This window comes from Acomys minous (genome assembly GCF_964271855.1).
Source record: "Acomys minous genome assembly, chromosome: 14".
Lineage (NCBI taxonomy): Eukaryota > Metazoa > Chordata > Mammalia > Rodentia > Muridae > Acomys > Acomys minous.
This window is the reverse complement of record NC_140496.1, coordinates 54,809,908-54,824,184: the sequence shown is the minus strand read 5'-3', so window position 1 is coordinate 54,824,184 and position 14,277 is coordinate 54,809,908. Positions and strand designations below refer to the sequence as shown.

Here is a 14,277-nt window from a genome sequence, read left to right as displayed (position 1 = left end):
AATGCTGCACGCGGCCGAGGGCTCCAGGGAAGACAGTTCCGTTGGCCGCTATCCGTGTTCATGGTCCCGCCCCCATCCACCCGTGCTTCCAACTCCTCAGCTCGCCCATCACTGGGCTGAGGCTGCTAAGAGGCCCCAGGTAATTAATGGGAATGCATGCTTATGGTCCCCCCCCCCCCCCTTTTGCAGGTTTACCTGGGATGAGTAGGGAGGAAATGAGAGTGAGAGGGTTAGGGTTAGGGGACTGTGGAAATAATTCCCTGAAGCTCCTCAAACTAAGATTGCTAAAGCCAAGACCTGAGACATCTATCAGCTAAATGCTTACTATTTGTGAGGTTACCTTTCCCCATTTTGTTTAAGAAAAATTGAGCTAGGCATGTAGTTCAGCAGTGGAACACGCTCCGAGCATGCGCAAAACGTTAGAGCCTGCAAGTGGGTGAGAGGGAAAAGGGTTGCCCTAGAATTGAGCCACCAAAGAGTGTTAGGGGCGGCCTGGAGGAATGGCTGTCGCAGTATGCCTCTGTTGTAATTATCCTGAGGTGTTCCTCTAATCTCTTAACTCAGGCACGGTATTCTCAGCTTCAACTCAGAAGTGAATTTCAAAACAAACCAATAAGAAATAGATTTGAAGTCTGTTTGGAATAGAAAGAAAAGCAAGGAAAAGAAAGAGCGAAGCTTGCCACAGGGCATACATGGCTGTAGGCGTGCCACATAATACCAGAGCTTATTAGAAGCCATTTTAGGCAAAAGAGTTACAGCAGAGAGATGCTTAATGAGAGAGTAAACATCCAAGAGTGGGTCTGGCCTTTCCACAAGAGTGTCTTAGCAGTTGCCATATTTACTGTTTTAGTGGCTCTCAAGATACAAGGGGAAAGGGTTGCTAAGAACCACCCCCCACCTTTTCTTTTCTTTTTCTTTTTTCTTTTTTCTTTCTTTTTTTTTTTTTTTTTTTTTGGTAAGACTCCAGGGCATCACCTTGGATGGTTTAGGGTCTGGTAACATAAAACCAGGCGCCACTGGATTTCTACCACCAGTCTCAGATTACAGCTGGGCTGGGAGAATGGCCTTAAGCAAATGTGAATTGTCTTGGAATTCTTGCCTCACAGTTGGTGAGAGTTTTGTTTTTTTGTTTTTAACCAGACTCTGGGTGAGGGGCTCCTTTTTCTTCTTGTGCCTCCATACTTTTCTTTGACATTCTATCCTAGCTCAGACCCACTTCCAAGTAGGACTCACCTCTTTAAGTGTCTGTCACCTCCCAGGAGCCAGTCAAAATAGTAGGTTGGGATCTTTATGATAGAGTCACACACACTCCACCACCCATCCCCTCCCCACCCCAGGACATTGCTGCATTTGAGACTGAACCTTCAGTACACGAGCTTTTGGGCAAACACTTTCACCCAAAATACAACACATGACAAACGAAGGCCTTCAGGAGCATCAGACAACAACAGTACATCGGAACCTGGGTAATGCAGCATAATGCTAACAGCTGGAGTGTGGCTCTCAGACAAGTGAGGGGGAAACATGGTATAGTTTCTGTACAAGCAGATCCTGGTGTGTGAGCAGCTTCAGCCTCTTTGGCATTCTTCGCCCGTTGGAGAGCCTGCAAGGTGACGCAGGGTTGATTTGATATCTAGCTGCCCCACCCTGCTCTCTGGCATCGCTAGCACTGACTAGGCAAGCATCGCTGGCACCTTTGGCCTACATGAGCAATAGCAGTGCCGTGCCATCAGGACTGTGGGGAAGGGTGGCGTGTGTCCGTGGTAGATCTCTGTAGGAAGTCACAGCAGGTGGAGCTGGCCAGTGACAGCACTCAGGAGTCCTGTCAGTATTCAGTGTGTACTGGACAGTAGTGGTAGCTGAAATAGAAAGGTGCGATGTCCTGAGATCTGCTCTGGGGACAGACCCAAGAGGGAGAGTTCTGAGAAATGGTTATTCTGCCCCTTATTTTACTGTCTACAAGGTAGGGCTAGTTTGAGACACAAGCCCTCTTCCCCCAGCAAATTTTCATTAGAGTTGCACTTACTATTACTTGAAACTCAGTGTTAGCCATGAGATTAAAACACCACACACACACACACACACACACACACTGCTTTATTTCCAGTGGTGAACATGGTGTCTGACTCATTGTGAGTACTTGTTAAATACTGGTTTAAAAAAAACAGATAGACTATGCCATTGGAATAGTGTAGAGGTCACTGACTATTGTGTCATTGTCACTTCCTGTTTAAATCTCCTGAGTTTGATTCCAAGCATGGTGTTAGTACTAGAACGAATAGCAAGAGATATGAAGATTACTTTCCCGAGACTTTTGCTTTGATGGTTTGGAAGCCAGGAGCATAATTTGCAACCAACCTATAATGTAGGTGTAATTTTTCCTCTGTGGTGTGAGACACTGTGGATTGGATGGGAGCAGACTTGGAACAGACTCAGTTAGGCAGCTGTAGCTGCAGTCCAGGAAGAAGACGTGGGAAGTCATGAACATCGGAAGTTGGAGGGAGGAGGGAGAGAGGAAGCGCCAAGGGAGGCCCTTGAGCTTTGGATCAAGTAACGTCAGATGATGTCATGCACCGTGGAAGGAGGTTAAGCAGAAGCTAGCAAGTGAACTTGGACCGTGTAGTACTGGAGGTACCTGTGAGGCATTCAGAAACACCCTCTATATAGCTGATGATAGAGGTTGGAGATAAGAGCAGGGGTGGCCAGGAATGTCTCTGCGGGACTTTTCTGTTCCACCTGCCTCTGCCTCCCGAGTGCTGGGATTAAAGGCATGCGCCATCACGCCCAGCTTCAAGGCTGATATTGTAAGACTTTGCGTGGGTGAAAGTCCTGGTGCAGTAGGATGGTAAGAGGTAAAGTGAGGTCTGAGATCTGTCTCTGAGAACTCTCCACTCAAGACTTAACTATGAAGGAAACCGAGCAAAACGTTAAGAAGGAATCGATAGCTGATGTGTTTGATCCCAGCACTCGGAGACAGAGGCAGGCAGATGTCTGAGTGTGAGGCCAGCCTGGTCTAAATGGAGAGTTCCAGTTCAGCCAAGGCTATAACGTGAGACCCTTTCTAAAACAAAAATAAAACATAAAAAGACTGAGCAGTAATTGTCAGAGGGAACCAAGAGTAAACTGATAGCCCTGTAAGGCTGATGGGATTCAACACCAGTCCTCTTTGGCCGATATAGAGACAGCAGCCTTGGTGAAACAGTGGCCTCAAACTCAAGGAACATGGGAGTATGTGGGAAATGCATCAAGATGAGGACGGTGAGCAAGAGGTGCTACATTCAGTCACTGGAGGTGACTGGCTGGGAAACTAAGGGAGACTGGTCTTTTGAAGAGAAAGCTATGTTTGTGTTAAATGCTGATTGACAGGGAGGGAGAGGCTAAAGATGAGATATGGGGTCCAGAATGCTCCTCAGACGGTGGAAACACGATGAGAAAGGAATTTGGTCTACATAATTAGGATCCAGTGGAGTGATTCGTGTTCTCTACACTGATGAGGCAAAGAAGAGGCCCCACAGGGTGCATTGGTAATAGGAATTTAAGGAGCCTTTTTCTTCCATAGTTTCTTTTCTCTGCAAGCATACAGTGTATTGGTGGGATAGCAACAGTATTTTAGTGTGGAGACTTTTAATAAAGTGGGATTGTCAGTAGGCAAAAATGAAGGCAAAGGGAATAACTGACAGACATAATTCTTAAGAGTTGAATCAAGGCTCTGGGGAAAAGTATGGTAAAGAAGAAAGGAGGAAAGCAAAGCCTTTGACAGTAGAAGAATTATGCCTTTCACTCCTCACAGGGCAGAAACAGAAGAGGTAAGGATAGATGCTAATGCCGGCAGCATTGGTAGTTTAATCTCCAACAAATAATCTCCCTCCCAAAAATGTGTCTAACAACCTTGGAAAGGTGTTGAAAACAGTAATAATAATTGAATGTTGAGTTACTACTATATACCTGACATTCAGTGTACTAATTAATTCTTACTGTAACTCAAGTGGCAGATCTAGTCTATTGCTATTTCATAGAGAAAGAACCTGAGCTTAGGCGGTAGATAAATAGCTTGCCTAGGGATGCACAGATCTTCTGTGATAGTGACTTAAATCTAAATTTTCAATCCTGGAGTATTTACACTATGAGCTATATATATTTCACTTAGGAAGAGGTGGTAAGTTATATGACAGTTACCATGGTTAATGCCCTTGTCTTTTCTGTTGCCATGGAAAAAATACCAGAGACCAGATAATATATAAAGGATACAGATTTTTTTGCCTCATGGTTCTGAAGGATGAGAGGTCCTGGAGCGTGGCACTGGCATCCTCTTGGCATCCGGTGAAGCTCTTCCTGCTGCATTACATACAACGTGGTGATGGGTATCAAAGGTTAGAAGGTAAGGCAGTGAGGGAGAGTTCACAGAGGTAGATACAGAGATGAAGCTAGAAGTGGCATAGTTTATAACAAGGCTACTCCTGCTGGCACTGAGCCGTCCCCGTAGAGCCAGTCTAATCCATGGTTGAGGGTTTCACCTTTATGACCTCTCAAGCACGGCCACATTGGAGTTCCAGCACACATACTGTTGGGGTAGACAGTCAGAAAGGAGCAATCTGCCTTGTATGTGAGATTGAAACTTTGCCGTGACCTTACTTTAGCGAGCCTCTTTCTGCCTACCTCCACTTCCATCCCCAGAGGACGTGTTCCCACCTGCTCATTGTCTCCACTGAAAATAGTTTAGGGCTTTGTGTTGCAAGTCACCGAAAACCAGACTCACTCAGGCTGACTCAGCAAAAAAAGAGCAAAGACGTGATTAGCCTACATTATCCACAGCTTCAGGAGAGTTGCCTCCATGCTTAGCTGGAAACAAGTGTTATGGTCTAAGTGACGCATGCCATAAAGTCACACTGTGTGACAGAGCTCATGTGGGAGGTTTGTTGGGAGAGGATATACAGAGGCGGCCTCTGGGGGGAGGGGAAGGGAAAGGAAAGTGGGGGAGGGGAAGGGAAAGAGAAAGTGAGGGAAGGGGGAGGAACAGGCCATTTATAAGGGGATGAAGTGCGCACGCAGGCGCAAGATATGTGACAGTAGGAATGTCACCTTTGGAAGCTAGTTAAGATGTATCCTGCTGTCACTGGGTCCCTGGGGCTGGCTATGGTGGAGATGCCTGATTGCTAATATGTCTCCCTTTTGTTTATTATAAAATCAGAGGAACTAGAAGGGGGTGATGGTGAGGTGAGGATGAGGATGTCATGCTCTTATACTACTTCCTGCTGTCTGGGGGTGTCCTCATTTTCTGGGTACTGTTGATCTTCACCATGAGGGACACACTCAGTAGTTGTGAGCCTCAGGCTCTGTGGCCAGTGGTTGGTAATCCTGTAAAAGTAACTGATTAATTGTTTCATTAAGATTCTTTTGAATTTGCTGTTGGAGAAATAAAGAGAAGAAATAGATAAAGCAGGGTGCGATGAGTAAAAGTAGAAAAATGAGAAGAGGGGCGGGTCAGGAAGGGCAATTTCCACTACATATGGAGTTTTCAATGTCCCAGGGGTTGGAGGCATTGAGCTGTTGTTCCTTGTGTTTTTGGAGTTCTGTTTGGAGTTGTTGGGTTTTGTTTTTTACTGTACCTGACTGGTTGACATAGAAGCAGCATTCTTTTTGGAAGAAGAGGTAAATGCCACCTTTTTCAGCTGTAATATGCTCTAGTCCCCCTTAGATTTGAAGGACCACTGCAGCCAGGAAGTCAGTTTGTCCTTGAACAGCGAGTGTGGTTGGACCACCTGCTGGAGGTCCTGGGTAAACTCCAAAGAAACTAATGATACAAGGTTAGGCCTTAAGAGGTCAGTCCTGCTGCCTAGTGGTGACGCCCACAGTTATTCCGGTGACAGGTAAGATTTGAGCTGCCTTTTTCCTGTGCTGGGCAGCTGTTGAGTCCACATCTGGAATTGCTACGGGCTCCTCTCCATGGATCGCCCCAGCTTGGGGAGGAGAAATTCTAGCGTGCAAACTCCTGACCAACCAGCAGGTAGGCAATGGCAGTCTTGAATGTGGCGCTCTTCTCTTTAAACTCCACTTTATTTGGGGTGTTTAGGCCTTAACCTCTCTTCCGACCTCCCAGTCCTATGTAGGAGAAAGAAGGTTAGTGGGGAGAAAGGGCCACTTTACTTCTCCCAGCTGTTTAGGGCCGAAAGGTCTTTGGGTCTCTACCAATCTCTGTCAGCAGCAGATGTACCAGCAGTCTCCTCCAAGCTGCTGCACCCAAAAGCATTTCTCTTCATCTGTCTTCTCCAAACTGCCAACCCATCCATCTCTGGAATCTTCAAACTGCTACATGCCACATGCCACTCAACGACACCACAAACCCCACCACACCCTCTCTGAGCTCTTATTTATATCCTCAGAGACCTAGACCACGCCCCTCTCCATGCCCCATGGGGCAGGCTGTTACCAGCTGGCAAAAGCCATGCCCACCACAAGACACTTAACCGCAGTGGACAAGCTCAAGCTGAAATCCCACACTTGGGATTAAAACAAAAACATATTTACACAACACAACTGAGTTTACAAAGAACCCGAAACTTCCTTTATACCTGAGTACCACAAAGAGTCTAGGTGTTACGGACTGTAGGGCCTGAGGCTGAGATGAGGTATTGAGAGTGTTGCAGTCTAGGGGATTTGATGCCCCTTCAGAGCGTGTCCCAGATGCCTTAAAACAGGTTGCCATGCCAACGAGGCTGGTATGAAAAAGGTAGGGAATCATGGCAACACCAGGCTCGGGTACAGCTGGTACATGGTGAGGTAAAGTTATCTGGCAAGGTCACTAGAGAAGCTGTGAGTGGCAGTTGTGAGCTAGTCCCAGGAGGAACACACAGACAGCCATCTCCAAAGTGGCCAGGTTGTGTGACATTAAGAAGCCAGTAGGCCGAGGTCAGAGTCTGAAGCAGGAGATGAAATGATAAGTTTGTATCATTTGTTTAATTACCTCTTCTACTTTCTCTATGTCCTGGGGTTGGATAATCGTGATATATTTTTTCTGAATACTAATTGTGCTTACCGGGTACCTGGGGTTTAATGGGTGGTTGAGTTTGCCGTCAGTGCCTGTTACCCACCTAGGATTTCATGGGTCCTAGTTATACAAGTCTTTTTTTTTTTAAGATGTATTTATTATTTATACAGTATTCTGCCCACATGTGTGCCTGCCCACCACAAGAAGATACCAGATCTCATTACAGGTGGTTGGAAACCACCATGTGGTTGCTGGGAATTGAACTCAGGACCTTCAGAAAGAGCAGACAATGCTCTTAACCTCTGAGCCATCTCTCCAGCCCACAAGTCTTATCTTGTAGGGAGAGGAGAGAATCAAGGTGAGGTTTGAATGGCGAATGGCATTGGCAAGACCAGTATGGGCAGCCTCCATGTCTGTCTGGCCACTCCTTATAATAATAACCTTCAGTCTGATCAAAGAGGAAGCAGATTAAAAAAAAAATAGTGAAATGCAGGAGTGGTGGGTATAGGGGTGAGGGGAATTCTAATTGGCTCCTAGCAACCTGCTATGGAACAATTTCCCTACCCTGTTTGGAGGGACTGTTTGTTATAAGTGAGGGTTTCTTGAACCTTGAGTCGCCATATGAAAGAGTTACCCTGGACAGAAATAAACAGGAGGAAAGGAGGAAGAGTCTGTATCCGGTCCGGTAGAGTGGAGCACGGCTGCCAGAGTGGAGCCTCATACTTCTGGAATGCAGACAAGGTGCTTGCATATGTGGGAGCCAGAGTGGGGGGCCTCAGATCTTATGTCACTCTCTTAATGTCTCGAGACAGGGTCTCCCAATGAGCTGGAAGCTTTCTGTTTCAGCTTAACCTGTGACTGGCCCGTCAGCTATGTAGCGCCTTCCAACGCCATCCTACAATGAGCAGCCATGTTCAGCTTTTTCTCTGGGTGCTATGGATTTGAACTCAGGTGCTCATACTTTCAGAGCCAGTGCTTTTACACAGTGAGACATCTCTCCAGCTTGAGTAGACAGTTCTCAAAAGATGACGTACTAGTAGCTAGTAAATATATATAATATATGTATATATGCATTTATAAAATATATAAATAGCTCGTAAATATATTTATATATTATATGTGTGTATACACATTATATGTAATTTATATAAAGTGGTTAGCATCATTAGTTATCAGGGAAACACAAAACTACAGTCAGAGGGCATTTCATATTTGCGAGAATGGCTGTTACCAAAAAGACTAAGGATACCAAGTGCTGACCAGGAGGGGAGAAAGGAATTCTTGTACATTGTTAGTGGGATGTAAATGACTACTTACAGGAAACGGTATCGAGGGACTTCAGAAGTTTGAAAATGGACCCTTGCTGGCCACTGAGATCTGCTTCCTTTCATTCACGTGCCTTGCTTCACTCCTTGGGCAACCATACCTGACAAACCTGATATGGCTGGGATCAAGACATATAGAAGGTTGTAATTAAAGACAGAAAGGCAAGAGAAAAATCTGTCTCCATAAGAAACGATTGGATAGGAGAAGCCAGCTGGGGTACAGTAGTGAGTGCTTGTGTGCACCCTACACCCCATGATAGTGAGTGCCTGTGTGCACCCTACACCCCATGATAGTGAGTGCCTATGTGCACCCTACACCCCATGATAGTGAGTGCCTGTGTGCACCCTACACCCCAAGGTAATGAATGCCTGTGTGCACTACACCCCATGGTAGTGAGTGCTTGTGTGCATCCTACACCCCATGGTAGTGAGTGCTTGTGTGCATCCTACACCCCAAGGTAATGAATGCCTGTGTGCACCCTACACCCCATGATAGTGAGTGCCTGTGTGCACCCTACACCCCATGATAGTGAGTGCCTATGTGCACCCTACACCCCATGATAGTGAGTGCCTGTGTGCACCCTACACCCCAAGGTAATGAATGCCTGTGTGCATCCTACACCCCATGGTAGTGAGTGTTTGTGTGCATCCTACACCCCAAGGTAATGAATGCCTGTGTGCATCCTACACCCCATGGTAGTGAGTGCTTGTGTGCATCCTACACCCCATGGTAGTGAGTGCTTGTGTGCACCCTACACCCCATGGTAGTGAGTGCTTGTGTGCACCCTATACCCCATGGTAGTGAGTGCTTGTGTGCACCCTATACCCCATGGGAGTGAGTGCTTGTGTGCACCCTACACCCCATAGTAGTGAGTGCTTGTGTGCACCCTACACCCCATGGTAGTGAGTGCTTGTGTGCATCCTACACCCCATGGTAGTGAGTGCCTATGTGCACCCTACACCCCATGATAGTGAGTGCCTGTGTGCACCCTACACCCCAAGGTAATGAATGCCTGTGTGCATCCTACACCCCATGGTAGTGAGTGCTTGTGTGCATCCTACACCCCAAGGTAATGAATGCCTGTGTGCATCCTACACCCCATGGTAGTGAGTGCTTGTGTGCATCCTACACCCCATGATAGTGAGTGCTTGTGTGCACCCTACACCCCATGGTAGTGAGTGCTTGTGTGCACCCTATACCCCATGGTAGTGAGTGCTTGTGTGCACCCTATACCCCATGGGAGTGAGTGCTTGTGTGCACCCTACACCCCATAGTAGTGAGTGCTTGTATGCACCCTACACCCCATGGTAGTGAGTGCTTGTGTGCATCCTACACCCCATGGTAGTGAGTGCCTATGTGCACCCTACACCCCATGGTAGTGAGTGCTTGTGTGCACCCTACACCCCATGGTAGTGAGTGCCTGTGTGCACCCTACACCCCATGGTAGTGAGTGCCTGTGTGCACTACACCCCATGGTAGTGAGTGCCTGTGTGCACCCTACACCGCAAGGTAGTGAGTGCCTTTGTGCACCCTACACCCCATGGTAGTGAGTGCCTATATGCACCCTACACCCCATGGTAGTGAGTGCCTGTGTGCATCCTACACCGCAAGGTAGTGAGTGCCTTTGTGCACCCTATACCCCAAGGTAGTGAGTGCCTATATGCACCCTACACCCCATGGTAGTGAGTGCCTGTGTGCACCCTACACCGCAAGGTAGTGAGTGCCTTTGTGCACCCTACACCCCATGGTAGTGAGTGCCTATATGCACCCTACACCCCATGGTAGTGAGTGCCTGTGTGCACCCTACACCGCAAGGTAGTGAGTGCCTGTGTGCACTACACCCCATGGTAGTGAGTGCCTGTGTGCACTACACCCCAAGGTAATGAGTGCCTGTGTGCACCCTACACCCCATGGTAGTGAGTGCCTGTGTGCACCCTACACCGCAAGGTAGTGAGTGCCTTTGTGCACCCTATACCCCAAGGTAATGAGTGCCTGTGTGCACCCTACACCCCAAGGTAATGAGTGCCTGTATGTACCCTACACCCCATGGTAGTGAGTGCCTGTGTGTACCCTACACCCCATGGTAGTGAGTGCCTGTGTGCACCCTATACCCCATGGTAGTGAGTGCCTGTGTGCACCCTGCACCCCATGGTAGTGAGTGCCTGTGTGCACCCTACACCCCATGGTAGTGAGTGCCTGTGTGCACCCTACACCCCATGGTAGTGAGTGCCTGTGTGTACCCTACACCCCATGGTAGTGAGTGCTTGTGTGTACCCTACACCCCATGGTAGTGAGTGCTTGTGTGCACCCTACACCCCATGGTAGTGAGTGCCTGTGTGCACCCTATACCCCATGATAGTGAGTGCCTGTGTGCACCCTACACCCCATGGTAGTGAGGGCCTGTGTGTACCCTATACCCCATGGTAGTGAGTGCCTATATGCACCCTACACCCCATGGTAGTGAGTGCCTGTGTGTACCCTACACCCCATGGTAGTGAGGGCCTGTGTGTACCCTACACCCCATGGTAGTGAGTGCCTGTGTGCACCCTACACCCCAAGGTGGTGAGTGCCTGTGTGCACCCTATACCCCATGGTAGTGAGTGCCTGTTGTACCCTACACCCCAAGGTGGTGAGTGCCTGTGTGCACCCTACACCCCAAGGTAGTGAGTGCCTGTGTGCACCCTATACCCCATGGTACTGAGTGCCAATGTGCATCCTACACCCCATGGTAAGTCATGCCTCAGTGAAATGGAAGTTTCTGGTTTCTTTGAAGACTCAGTTGTGAATGTGTTGTTTGTGTTGTTTGAAAGTATGCGATGTGAGAGTATTTTTCCACCACTGAAGACAGCCTCATGTCCTTTGTTAGCAGAAAACAGACCTGTGAGAAGGCACTTGATGTTTGGCTGGAAGCTGTCTCATGCAAGGGGCATGGTTTTTGCCAGCTGCAGAAGCTACTTTGTGTGGTCTCTGAGAAAAGATACATAGAAACCCACAGACAGTGAGACAACAATGCTTTTGCATCACATTGCAACCTTTACATCAGTTTGCTGGTCTCTGTTTTTCTGCAGTTCATGTCACAGAGAGAAATGCTCCAGAGAACTTCTTGTGGTACTCTGGCTGTTTCCGCTGACTTGTACAAATTCGTCAGAGTCTTATTGTTTCTGCTGGATCGTGCCACTGCTGATGATTCCTGTGGCCTTTTCATGTTTGTTATTTGACTGGACTGCTGCTGGGATCCTGACAGTGAAGAGTGGAGTCGCCCCACTAAACAGATCCACAACCTCCTTTTCCTATTAACCTTCTTTCTTCCCTACCTCTGGTCAGGGGGTTTGAAGGGAGGTAGAAGTGTTTAAGAACCCTAAATAAAATAGGTTTTTGACAAACCTGAGCCTACACCTCAGAGATAATTAAAGGTTGTCACTGAAATCGTTTTCCTCTTTCACTTTGTTTATTAGGTGTTTTGCCTGCATGCTCTCTGTGCTCTGTGTGCTTTCCTGGTGCCCACAAAGGCTGGAAGAGGACATTAGATTCCCTAGAACTGGACGGTTCTGAGTCGGTTGTGAGTCACCATGTGGGCCCTGGAAATGGAACCTGGATCTTCTGGAAGAGTGGCCAATGCTCTTCACCACTGAGGACGACTCTCATGTGTCTAAGGAACGGGCTCCAGTTGGGTTGCCAGGCTTGGCTGCAGGGGCCTTTACCTGCTGAGCCATCTCCCAGGCCCAGCATTGCTGCTTTCACAGTCACAAAACAAAGTGGTAGTTGGGAATTTAAAATGTCAGGGCTAGGTAAGAATTCTAACTTCAGCCTCAATTTAAAGCTGAAGTCTACCCTCTCCACCAGCTCGCTTTGCCCTGGGGCCCGAAGCCTGGAATTTGAAAGTAGGAAGGCAAGGGCCTTCATTTTACTTGCTTTCCCCGCTCTCCTTCCTCCCAACCCTAGAGGAGGCAGACGGAGCTTCAGGAGGATTGGCAGAGCTTCAGGTTGATTAGTGCTGTGCTGATGATCAAGTTTGCGCTTGATGTTCAAGGCTGACTTCTCGTCAGGGACTCCATGCTCGCTCTGAGAGTTGCCTGTTCCCTGTGCTGTGCAAAGCAGTGCAGCTCTCCTGTGGGCTCTGGAATGTACCTTAGCCAACGTCCCCATAACAACCCTAACCCTGACTTCCATCTCCCCCCCCCTCCCGCCTCCGCCCTCAGCTGTCTTCCTGTCATCATCCTAAGGTGGTGATTTTTACATTCCTAAACTATTAGCTGTGGATTCTAAGCATAGAAGTACTGTAGCTATCTTGTGAAAATATTCCTTGGAGCTAGAGGCTATGACTTTTCCACTTTTATATCATCAAAGTCTTACATACAGAATGTGCAGAACATTTGCTATATTTAATATAAGTTGCTCAATAGTGCGGTGGATTATGAAGGTTTCAGAAATGACTAATCCCCGTCTATCTACTGAATATGCAGTGAGTGAGTTTTGTGTGTCCATTGAGGATACCAGCACAGACCAGAGCATCCTGCCCGGGAGAGCTCATAGTCAGCAGAGGAGGATGGTACATTATAGAGAGTCACATAAATCCTCAAAAAAGTGTGCTCTGAAGTTTGTATATAGAAGGAAAAGTTGGTTCTAAGCAAGGGGCTCTGGAAGTCTTCACAAAGCTGGAGTGATCTAAACAGTTTGGTTTTATTAATTCATATACTATAAGATCAACCTTTTCACGTGAATAAGTCAGTGATGTTTTTGTATATTAGCAAAAACTCTTCATTCTCTCGTATCCAATCCCACAGCATCTTCTGTTTCCAGAGAACCCCAAACCCATCCATAGTCCCCCCTTTTTCCTTGTTCTTCCCTTGAGCCTATGGCAACTAGTAGTAATTTACCTTCCGAGTCTATGGATTTGCCAATTCACATTTCAAATAAATGAAATAATATAATACGTGTCTTTTTTAACCTGGCTTCCTTCATCTAGCATCATGCTTATAAGAAATACCCATGTATCATGAATTACCCATGTGGTATGAATTCAAACTTCATTTGAATCATTAAGTAACATTCCATTGTAAGGATACTGTCTTAGTTAGCTCTTTATGGAACACCACGACCAGAAGCTACCTGGGAGGGAAGGGTTTATTTTGGTTTAGAGTTCTAACTCATAGAACTTCTGTTATGGAAGGAAGTCAAGACAGCAACTCAAGTAGGGGAGGAACATGGAGGCAGGAACTGAAACAGAAGCCATGGAAGGACGCTGCTCTCTGGCTTGCTTCTCATGGCTTGTTGGGCCTGCTTCTGTATAGCACTGAGAACCATGGCCCCAAGGGATGAAATCACCTACAGGGAGCTGGGCCCTCCTACTTCAGTCATCACTCAAGAAAATATGCCGGCCTGGAGAGATGGCTCAGAGGTTAAGAGCACTGACTGCTCTTCTAAAGATCCTGAAGTTCAATTCCCAGAAACATGGTGGCTCACAACCATCTATAATGAGATCTGGTGCCCTCTTCTGGCCCGCAGGTGTACAGGCAGGCAGAGTGCTGTATACATAAATAAGTAAATAAGTCTTAAAAACAAAACAAAAACAAAGACAAACAACAAACTTGTAAAAGAAAAAAAAAAAGAAAAGAGAATGTGCCACAGGCTTGCCTACAGGCCAGTCTGGTGGTAATTTTTTCTCAATTCAGGTTTGTTCACTCTTCTAAAACAACTTGTATTAAGTTGATATAAAACTAGGCAGCATTTATCCATTTGTTAATTGATAGACATTTGGTTTGTTTCTACATTTTGCCTATTGTGCATAACGTCATTATGGGCATTCATCTATAAACTTTTATGTGAACGTATTTACATTTTTCGAGTCTGTCTATACTTTGTGGAATTACTAGGTCTTGCACTGAATTAGTTTTAGAAGACTTCATAGTTTGATAATAACTAGACTAATAAGAATAAGAAATATTCTAGACCATTATTTTATCCTG

The 14,277-nt window shown here is 46.8% G+C and overlaps 1 long non-coding RNA gene across 1 annotated transcript; it reads left to right on the top strand.

Moving 5' to 3' along the window:
• Positions 1-26: 26 nt before the first annotated feature.
• Positions 27-13,258, top strand: LOC311582661. The gene is made up of 2 exons (XR_014774187.1): positions 27-139; positions 11,767-13,258. It is a non-coding gene; the product is annotated as an uncharacterized lncRNA (long non-coding RNA).
• Positions 13,259-14,277: the final 1,019 nt, after the last annotated feature.